General features: G+C 45.3%; 1 long non-coding RNA gene across 2 annotated transcripts; it reads right to left on the bottom strand.

Moving 5' to 3' along the window:
* Nucleotides 1-221: 221 nt before the first annotated feature.
* LOC107509215 lies at nt 222-4,236 on the bottom strand. 2 transcript variants are annotated; one of them, XR_001596473.2, is made up of 3 exons: nt 4,093-4,236; nt 3,601-3,767; nt 222-3,272 (listed from the first exon to the last, which is right to left on the bottom strand). It is a non-coding gene; the product is annotated as an uncharacterized LOC107509215 (long non-coding RNA). The 2 variants fall into 2 exon arrangements; XR_004954955.1 differs by having other exon boundaries at nt 3,601-4,236.
* Between the last annotated feature and the right edge of the window lie 5,221 nt (nt 4,237-9,457).

Here is a 9,457-nt window from a genome sequence, read left to right as displayed (position 1 = left end):
TCAAGATTATTTTGGCTACTTGGAGCCCCTCATGGTTCTATATAAATTGGGGGTTTCTATGTCGCAAAAAGCACAGTTTGGATTTTGAAATGGGTTGTGTTAATTCTGTGGAGGGCTTTGAGTAATATTGACATCTTTACAATATCAAGTCCCCCAATCCATTAACCAAGATGTCTTTGCATTTATTTATGTCTTCTTTAATTTCTTTCATCAATGTTTCGTAGTGTTCAGTGTACAAGTATTCCTATTTTACTGTTTTTGATGCTATTGTAAATTAAACTGTTTTAATTTCCTTGTTATATTGCTTATCCTTAGTGTATAGAAATGCAAGTGATTTGGGGGTGTTGATTTTGTATCTTGCAACTGATAAATTTGTTTAACAGGGTTTTTTCTTGTGGAATCTTTAGGATTTTCTATATATAAGATCGTGTCTGTGAACAGAGATAATTGTACTTCCTTTCTGATTCTATTCCTTGTCTAATTGCTCTGATGTTAGCTGTGGGTTTTTAATGTAAGACTTTAATTATGTTGAGAGAGTTTCCTTCTGTTCCTAGTATTTTTGTGTGTGTTTTTATCATGAAAGTGTGTCGAATTTTGTTAAGTATTTTTTCAACAACGATGATGTGGTTTTCATCCTTTATTCTTTTAATGTAGTCATTTTCCTTTTTTTTAACTTTTAGAAACTCTTTATTTTCTGCCCGCCTTATTTCCATTTTGTTTAAGAGTCTGTGGAAGAACAGCTAAGACCGTTCAATGGTTGTTCCTACCTACTCGGCGGCCTCAGCAGTGGGGCCTACAGACCTGTCTTCAAGGAAACTGCCGAATTTGCACAGAGGCACGTGTAACACCTTCACACCAGTCCGTGACCTCAGGTTGAGCAGTCCTGAGTAATGTTCATATGCTGAACCATTCTTGCATTTCAGGAATAAATCCCAGTTGGTCATGGTGTGTAATGCTTTCAATGTGATGATGTATTTGTGTGCTAGTGTTTGGTTGAAGGTTTCACATCAGTATTTATCAGGGCCGTTAGTCTGCAGTTTCTTGTGGTGTCTCTGTGTGGTGTTGGCATCAGGGTAATGCTGAGTTAAGAAGTGTTCTCTCCTCTTCAACTTTTTTGGAGGCGTTTCGGGAGGCTTGGTGTTGATTCTTCTTTTAAATGTTTGGTAGAATACACTAGTGAAGCTGTCTGCTCCTGGGCTTTTCTTTGTTGGGTGGTTTTTAAATTACTGATTCAATCTCCTTACAAAGTAACAGCGCTGTTAAAATTTTCTGTTTCTTCATGATTCAGCCTTGGTATGTGATGTGTTTCTAGGGTTTTATCCATCTCATCTAGGTGATCCAGCCTGTTGACCAGCAGCTGTTCATAGTATTCTCTTATAATCTTTTTTATTTCTGTAAATTCAATTATAATGTTCTTTTTCTCACTTCTGAGTTTAGGTATTTGAGTATTTTCTCTTTTGTTTTTTTTATTAGTCAATCTAGTGAAAGATATGTCCATTTCGTTGATCTTTGTTCCTTTGATTTTTCTCCATTGTTTTCCTATTCTCTAGTTCATTTATCCCTGCTTCAATCTTTATTATTTTCTTGTTTTACTATTCTGCATTTACTTTGCTCTCCATTTTGTATTTCCTTAAGGTATAAAGTTATGTCGTTGATTTGAGATCATTCTCTTTTTTAACTCACAGCTGTACATTTCCCTCTGGACACTGCTTTCTCCGGATCACACAGGTTTGGTACGGTGTGTTTTCCTTTGTCTCGAGATGTTTTCTAGTTTCTGTTGTAACTTCTTCTTTGACGCATTAAGAGTGCATTGTTTCACTTCCACATTTCTATAGATTTTCCAGTTTTCCTTCTGTTATTGATTTCTAGTTTTATTTCCTTATAGTTGGAAAAGATATTTTTTGTTTTCACCCTTTTACAATTTAAGACTTGCTTTGTGACCCAACATATGGAACATTCTGGAGAATGCTTCGTGTGCCCTTGAATAAAACGTGTATTCTGCTATTGAGTGGAGTGTTCACACACACACACACACACACACACACACACACACTTTTATAAATGAGGACATACAATGGGAAAATTTTAAAAAACATAGGATACAGGATCAAATGTTAAGCAATGCTCTTCAGGTTGAAAAAGGCACTTGACAAAATGTCCCCCCAAATGGCCTATCAATGTCCTATTAAATGCCAAAGCATCACAGAGAAAGATAAAAGAGCAATTCAGAATAAGACCTCTGTGCAATAACTAATATCGCATGGACAACTGGGACTCTAAATGGAGTCTGAGGATTAGCTGCTGGCAGTGTATTGCTGTTAATTTCCTGATTTTTAAGGTTGTCTTGTGGTTATAGGAGAGAACGTTTTTTTTTTTTTGTGAGAGACACCCACTGAAGCGTTAAGGGTGACATGCATTTTGTCACTGACCTGTTCTCAGTGGTTTGAGAAAACGCTTTTAGCATAGTTTTTGCAGCTTTTCCGTATTTTGAGAGTGTTTTAAGTGGACAGTTAAATTTTAAAGTTGGGCCTGCTCTGCAGTCAAGTAACGACTCGCCTCCTTTTCCTGCTGACACAAACCTATTGCCCCCCGAGCTCCCTGACTTGCAACCTCTGACCTGCTAGATGCGCTGGTTGGTTCTAGCAGGTGTTCTCTGCAAGCGAAGGAAGTTTTATCCCTTCCTTCCGGATCCTTATGTCCCTCTCCCCTGGCCAGGACCCAGAATACAATCCCGAACAGATGACATCAGCACGAACACCCTCGGGCTTGGTCTCAGTAATCGAGGGGAAGCATTCAAGGCTTGGCCATGGTAGGTGAAGTTACCTGTAGCTTTTTAATACATGAACTTTATCAGATTGAGGTAGTTCCCTTCTGTCCGCAATATAAAGAGAACTTATTTTCAATCAAGAACGAGTGTTAAATTTTTTACAGGAAGTACAAAATTTATTTCGTTTACATGAACATGTCCATAGAGTTTTTCTCCTTTACACGATTAATATAGTAACACCGATTAATTTTCAGACTGGCATCTTAGAACCCACGTTATCCACTCACCCGGGAAGGTGAGTCTGGAGCCTGGTGAGCGACGCATTGCAAGCGGCTTGGGAAACCTGGGGACCACACATGGCCGTTCCTTTTTATAGGACGGTTCTAATCACAAGGAAATGAGGCAGAGGCACAGATAACCCCAAGGGTGGCGAAGGTGCAAAGAGCTCGGATGGGCTGCCCGGGCAGAGGTGACAAGGCCAAGGGTGGCAGGAACCCTGGTGGACCTGGAGGGACAATTCCACATGGACGGGATTACAGACAGGTATGAAGTCAAAGTAATTGGTAAAAGGCGATGTCGAGTGGGGTTGGGGAAGGAGGCTCTGCAGTATGTGGCCGTCCCTGCTTGAGGGACCAGAGCGTAGCTGCGATCTGAGAGAGAGAGAGAGAGAGAGAGAGAGAGAGAGAGAGAGAGAGACAGAGAGACAGAGAGAGAGAGACAGAGAGAGAGAGACAGAGAGAGAGAGACAGAGAGAAAGACAGAGAGAGAGACAGAGAGAGAGAGAGAGAGCGAGCGCGCTCTTCCAATTCTTCAGATGTTCAGACTCTGCTCACCTTGGCTCCTCCCAGATCATCATTTCCTTCCTCTATCAGCAGTGCAAGTGTTGTATATTAGACTGTTCTAGAGTCACGTTTCATCCTCTTCTGGTTTGTGTTTCCTGATAACAATTCAGCTTCTCCTCACTCTTTCTCTTCTAGGGTCTGAAACCCTGAAAGCTGCCCTGCCGATATCAAACCGAGCAACTGTGGCAATTACATCAGACTTGTTCTCGCTTGGTTTGACTTCTGCCTCCTCAGAGTTGTGGCTTTGGGGATTTTCGTTATTGTTTTGAGTTGTAAAAAGCCCGCAAGTTAACATTAGCCCTCTGGTCTCTGTGGTTCAGACCACCATCAATGAGCTTCATGATTCTAAGAAAGCCACTTCTCTTCCTATCTAAAAATGTTTATTATTGTTGAGCTAGGGGGGCATTAAATGATCTCACAGGGAGATCCCTCCCACAGTGACCCTGTGTAAAGTGAGTGCAGGCCTCATAGACGAAGTCTTACCTGGTGATTAGACAGCAGAGGACCCAGAGAGGCTGCTCATCACTCCCGACCAGCTCCTCCAACAATGAAGTTTGTGTGTGGAGTGGGGTTGGGGGAGGAGGCTCTGCAGTAGGTGTCTCTGCTTGAGGGACCAGAGTTTAGCTGCGATCTGAGAGAGAGAGACAGAGAGAGAGAGACAGAGACAGAGACAGAGACAGAGACAGAGACAGAGAAAGAGAGACAGAGAGAGAGAGAGAGTGAGCTCTTCCAATTCTTCAGATGTATAGACTCTGCTCGCCCTGGCTCCTCCCAGATCCTCATTTCCTTTCTCTGCCGGCAGTGCAAGTGACGTATATTATACTGTTCTACAGGCAAACTTCACCCTATTCTGGTTTGTGATTCCTGATAACAATTCAGCTTCTCCTCACTCTTTCTCTTTCAGGGTCTGAAACCCTGAAAGCTGCCCTGCCGATATCAAACCGAGCAACTGTGGGATCTACATCAGACTTGTTCTCACTTGGTCTGATATCTGCCTCCTCAGAAGTTGTGGGTTTAGGGTTTTCTCATTATTGTTTTGAGTTGTAAAAAGACCGCTAGTTATCATTAGCCCTCTGGTGTTTTCTCTAAGCCTTGTAGGTCCCTGGTCACATCTCCTCCCCTGACCGTGAGCTCCCAGGAGCAGGATAAACTCGGTTTCCCTCCCTCCTGCAGGGCCCAGACTTTCCCAGGGTGAAGGGCTCATCAACTCCTTGGTGGGTGAGTGACAGCTCCCTCCCCTGGGACACCAAGGAGCTGAGCCCAGGGATGGCCTGGGTGGACTGCCTGAAGACAGCTTCCAGGCTGCACAGCTCAAGGAGGGGACCCAAAAGGAGGCCCGTGGCCTCTGTTGAGGAGACACAGCTGGGAGTTCCCGGAGGCCGAATGCCGGGCAGAGAACTGGAGAAGAAGGCACCGCGCAGACAGAGGGCTCTGGAGGTGTGTGTGTGGGGGGGGCCCACCCAGAGTGTGGGTGAGTGCTGATCGCTGCCTGCCCATGAGAGGGAGCAGCCCAGGCCGAGAAGAGGCATGGGACCTTAGCAGGATCGAGGCCCACCCAGGGCTGCAATTGTTCACGTTCCCCTTCAGCAGAGTGGGCAGACCACATAAAAGGGTGGTGACTAGGATTTAACTGCTACAGTCTCCTTAGTTAACTAAATTAGCCCCAAATAAGGCAACTGTAGCCCAGGCAGAAAATTTAGAAGCTAGCCCAGGAGGACCAAACTAATACTCAAGTTAATTAACACTGTACCAGAACAATATACAGCACTTTAAAGGAACACAACCAAATCCAATACACAGAATTCAAATTCATGTCTGTCATCTAGTAAAAAATTACTAGGCACGAAAAGAAGCAGGAAAATGTCCGCCATAATTGGTACAATAATCAACCCATAAAAACAATCCAGAAAGTGACGGAAATAATGGAACTAAGGGATACAGATAACCAAAGGAATAGACAATGATTAACAGAACAATGTAATTGATAGGAAGACGTGAAGACAGCTATTATAAAGCTTATAACTATACTAAAGGATGTAAAAGAAACGATGAACATCGTTAGGAGAGCAATGGAAGATATTAAAAAGTCCCAAATGGAAATTGTAGAGATAAAAAGAATATAGTCTAAATTGAAAAATACATAGGATGTGGTTAAGGGCAGATTAGGTATTACAAAAGATCGATGAACTCGAAGACAGAGAAACTGGATTTAACCGAAATGAAACAGAGAAAAAAATGAAAAAAAAACAAACAAAAATAAAACAAAAAAAGAATATTCTCAATTACCTCTGAAGAAAATCAAGCATTTTAACATAAATGTAATTAGACACCCAGTAAGGGGAAGAGACAGACAAAATATTTGAATAAATAATACCTGAAAATCTTATAAGTTAGGTATAAACTTTAAACCCGAAGATCCACACAGCCTCCCACAGGTGCCCCCACAGCTCTCAGGGTTTACAGAGGGCCCTGCAGACCTTCACATTCTCCTCATTGGACACCTGAGGAAGCGATGACCACTCCAGAGTCCCAAAGCTGGAAAGGAACAGAGCAGGGCCGCTGTCCCCAGCTCCAGTCCAGGACTCACACAGCCTGACTGGGCTTCTGAGCCTCTGAACCTCACAGTTCCTGCTCTGGCAGAGAGGGAGCTGGGAGAGCAGCCTAGAACCCAAATGGGGCCATTCCAGCAAGTGCAGAGCAAGGACCTGGGGGCAGGTGAGCTCAGCGCTGAGCCTCATCTGATGTAATCAATCCTTCCATGGCCCAAGGACATGAGCTCGTCTCATTAAGGACAGGGCTAGGAGCAGTTCCTGGCCCCAGGGGACACAGTTCAAGTGCTGAGGGCAGATCCCAGTGGCCCCCCCCCTCCCCTAATCTGATTGCCTAATCTGGGTCTCCTGGTCTTCACTCCCAGCCTCAGAAATCTCCTGCATCCTTGCAAATCTCTACCAGCACTGAGGAATCAAAACCATAGCAACATGGGGCCCCATTTGCTACCTCTTAGACCAGCAATCCCGAACCCTTTTTGTACCAGGAACCGATGCTCCTATGAGAATCTAATGCCTGATGATCTGAGGTGGAGCTGAGGCGGTGATGCTAGCGCTGGGGAGCGGCCGCAAATACAGATGAAGCTTGGCTTGCTTGCCTGCCTCGCACCTCCCACTGTGCGGCCCTGTTCCTCACAGGTCACGGACCAGTACCAGTCTGTGGCCCGAGGGTCGGGGACCCCTGTCTTAAAGTACAAAGAATTAACGTTCAGTGTAGCAAATGTGTAGGGAACGATAAGACAACAAAAATCTGAACTGTGTTAAATTAAATTACAGGGGCCAGAGAGTGACCGAAAAAGACCTGTTAGTCTGTCGATGGCTGCGGCCCGGCTACCAAAAGACTTCGCTGATTCCTGCTATGTCTGTTGAAATGTTGGAGTAATTTCCAGGTGGCTATGTCTGTAGATTTTCTTAGAACTTCTGCTTGTTGTTTACACGTGGGCTTTCAGACCGCCGCCCACAGCCAGTCTACAGGAGAGGACATTTCTTTACGTGGCCTGTCATCCCGGAGCTGGCCCCGGTTTCTCCTTCTCCCACCCTTTACCAATAGCTAATGCAAATTATTCCAGACTTCTTCTTTCTTCCTCCTCCCCCCCCCCCACTTGCTGTATAAAAATCCTTGCAAAACTCTGGGATGAAGGACATGCTGTCCCTTCTATCCAGCCATGCTGCCGACTGTTTAGATTCCGTGCCCCAAGACCTATCTTTTGGCTAGAATTTTTAGCTCAGCAAAACTTTGCTCTCAAAAGACTTCAGTCGTAGAAGTTAAAGATTTCTAGTTTGACAAGAAACAAAAATAACGTTGACTCTCCGTGCGAGCATAAAATGGTACAGCCTTCTCCTGCAGGACGATTCGTCATTACCTAAAAAATTCCGAAATCGTTACTCCGACCAATCGACTTCCACGTAGTTACACCATAGACTGGTACACATGGCCACATGGGCATATGATACATACGAGAGTGTTTACTACACGGCTGTTGGAATTAGTGAAAAAGTCAACTAGGGTATAATCGAAACGGTAACGCGTAAGAGGGGAGAGTAACATTCCGTGTGGTTCACCCAAGCAATAAAACACTCTGCCATTATTGGAAAGAATAAGATACATCTTAATGCGCTTACGAGTATCTCTGACGCAGTTCGTTACTATCCTCAGATGTTAAGGAAGTGATCACGCAAGTAAATATATAGAAAAAGGCTGAAATTAATAGGGATCGAGGGGAGGATTGGGATGACAGAAAGGCCCATGGCTCCCCCAAAACATCAGTATCAGGTTTTTAATCTTGTCTACACTGGCTCGACTAAAGTGAGCCATTCATGAAGCAGGGTTAAACATGGTCCCACCTAACATAAACGACTTTAAAAATAAGTTCTGTAATTACTTTTTGGTACAAAAGGGGAATTTTCCAGGTACTTAGTCAACCTGGAAAATAATTCTAAGTATGCAGACTATTTCCATCATAGTTTCGCCTCCCAGCTCAGCATTAGCTGTTTGTGTCTCAAAATAGAAATCAAAACAAGCTCAACACCCCACCTCCTGAAGGAATGGGGGAGACCTCAGGCCCTGGTCATGTGACTACTAGTTATTATACAACCGTATATGTGCAGATGTGCAAGAAAGTGACTGAAAAGAGCTTGGCCAACTGTCTAGTGGAACCGGCAGGAAGGAAGTAAGTCAGAAGGCACTTTTCCCGGGCAGTGAATTCAATGGATAAAACAAGCATGTGTTAAAATTAAACACCGGCCAAAAAAGTAGAGAGGGTTTGGGAAGTCAGGCACCTTAAACACTTGCTAAGGAGTTTCCACCCATCTCGCTCCATCGATTCTGGTATCAGCTTCTGGAGCACCCCATTCTGTCAGGGACCTGGAGGGGGAGCGAGGTCTGGTCTCCTTCCGGGCCCAGGTCGGTCCTGCCCGGCCTAGGCCTCATTCTTTCTCTCACTCAGATGACCTGGGCGGGTCCCTGCCCTGTCCCCACTCCCCCTGCTCGCTCCCAGCCACGAGGTGTGTCTTCCAGAGTCAGGAATGACAGCCAGACAGCGAAGACAACAAAGATCGGGGTGCCGATGTCACTGAACTCAAAGGGTTTGCCCCTCGGGGTGTTCCATTCAAGAATGCGATGTGGCTATTGTTAGGTAGTCGCATTGACTTACAGGACGTAAAGGAGTCGAGGGATTCACATCCAAAGCTCCATCTCCCTGAACCGAGACTGGTTCGTTACATGTGGATTTCTTCACTGCAGTGGGCTGCCCTGATCTGTTTGGGTTCCTGTCAAGCTGGTCCTGTGATAGCTGCTTCTGCAAAATACTGTGCTACGTTTTAATATTTAGCAAGAACAGCATTTAAGAAGCACCACCCAGACTTTGAGACCATTGCCCTATAAACCACTGGGCCCTCAGAGCTAGGCCCGGCTCCTGGCGCCAGCCTGGGGCCTGGGGTCTGGGGTGGTCCCTGCCTGGGCGGGTGCCCAAGGTGTTTAGTGCACTGGATCCCGGCCACTCAGTGCAGTCTGGGAGCGCTCCTGATCCCAGCTGCCGCGGGATGCACCGGGCAGTCATCAGGAGTTGTCTGTGTATTTTTCGGAGCGCAGAACTTTCTCCAGCTTATGGGGTACGTGGGGTAGATGCTGCCTTCTGTCCTCACGGGCTGCTCTCGGGGTCCCAGCCGCTGTACTTTTACAACCCTGGATTTGCTTCAGCAGAGAAGGCAACGTAAATTCGCCAACGTGCCGTGTGGATACCGAGTCACGTCAGGGCGCTGAGTACCAGCACTGCATAAGTCAGGCCGCAGCTTGGGAAGGG

The sequence above is a fragment of the Rousettus aegyptiacus genome, unplaced genomic scaffold (assembly GCF_014176215.1).
Source record: "Rousettus aegyptiacus isolate mRouAeg1 unplaced genomic scaffold, mRouAeg1.p scaffold_m13_p_16, whole genome shotgun sequence".
Lineage (NCBI taxonomy): Eukaryota > Metazoa > Chordata > Mammalia > Chiroptera > Pteropodidae > Rousettus > Rousettus aegyptiacus.
This window is presented reverse-complemented; position numbering and strand designations above follow the sequence as displayed.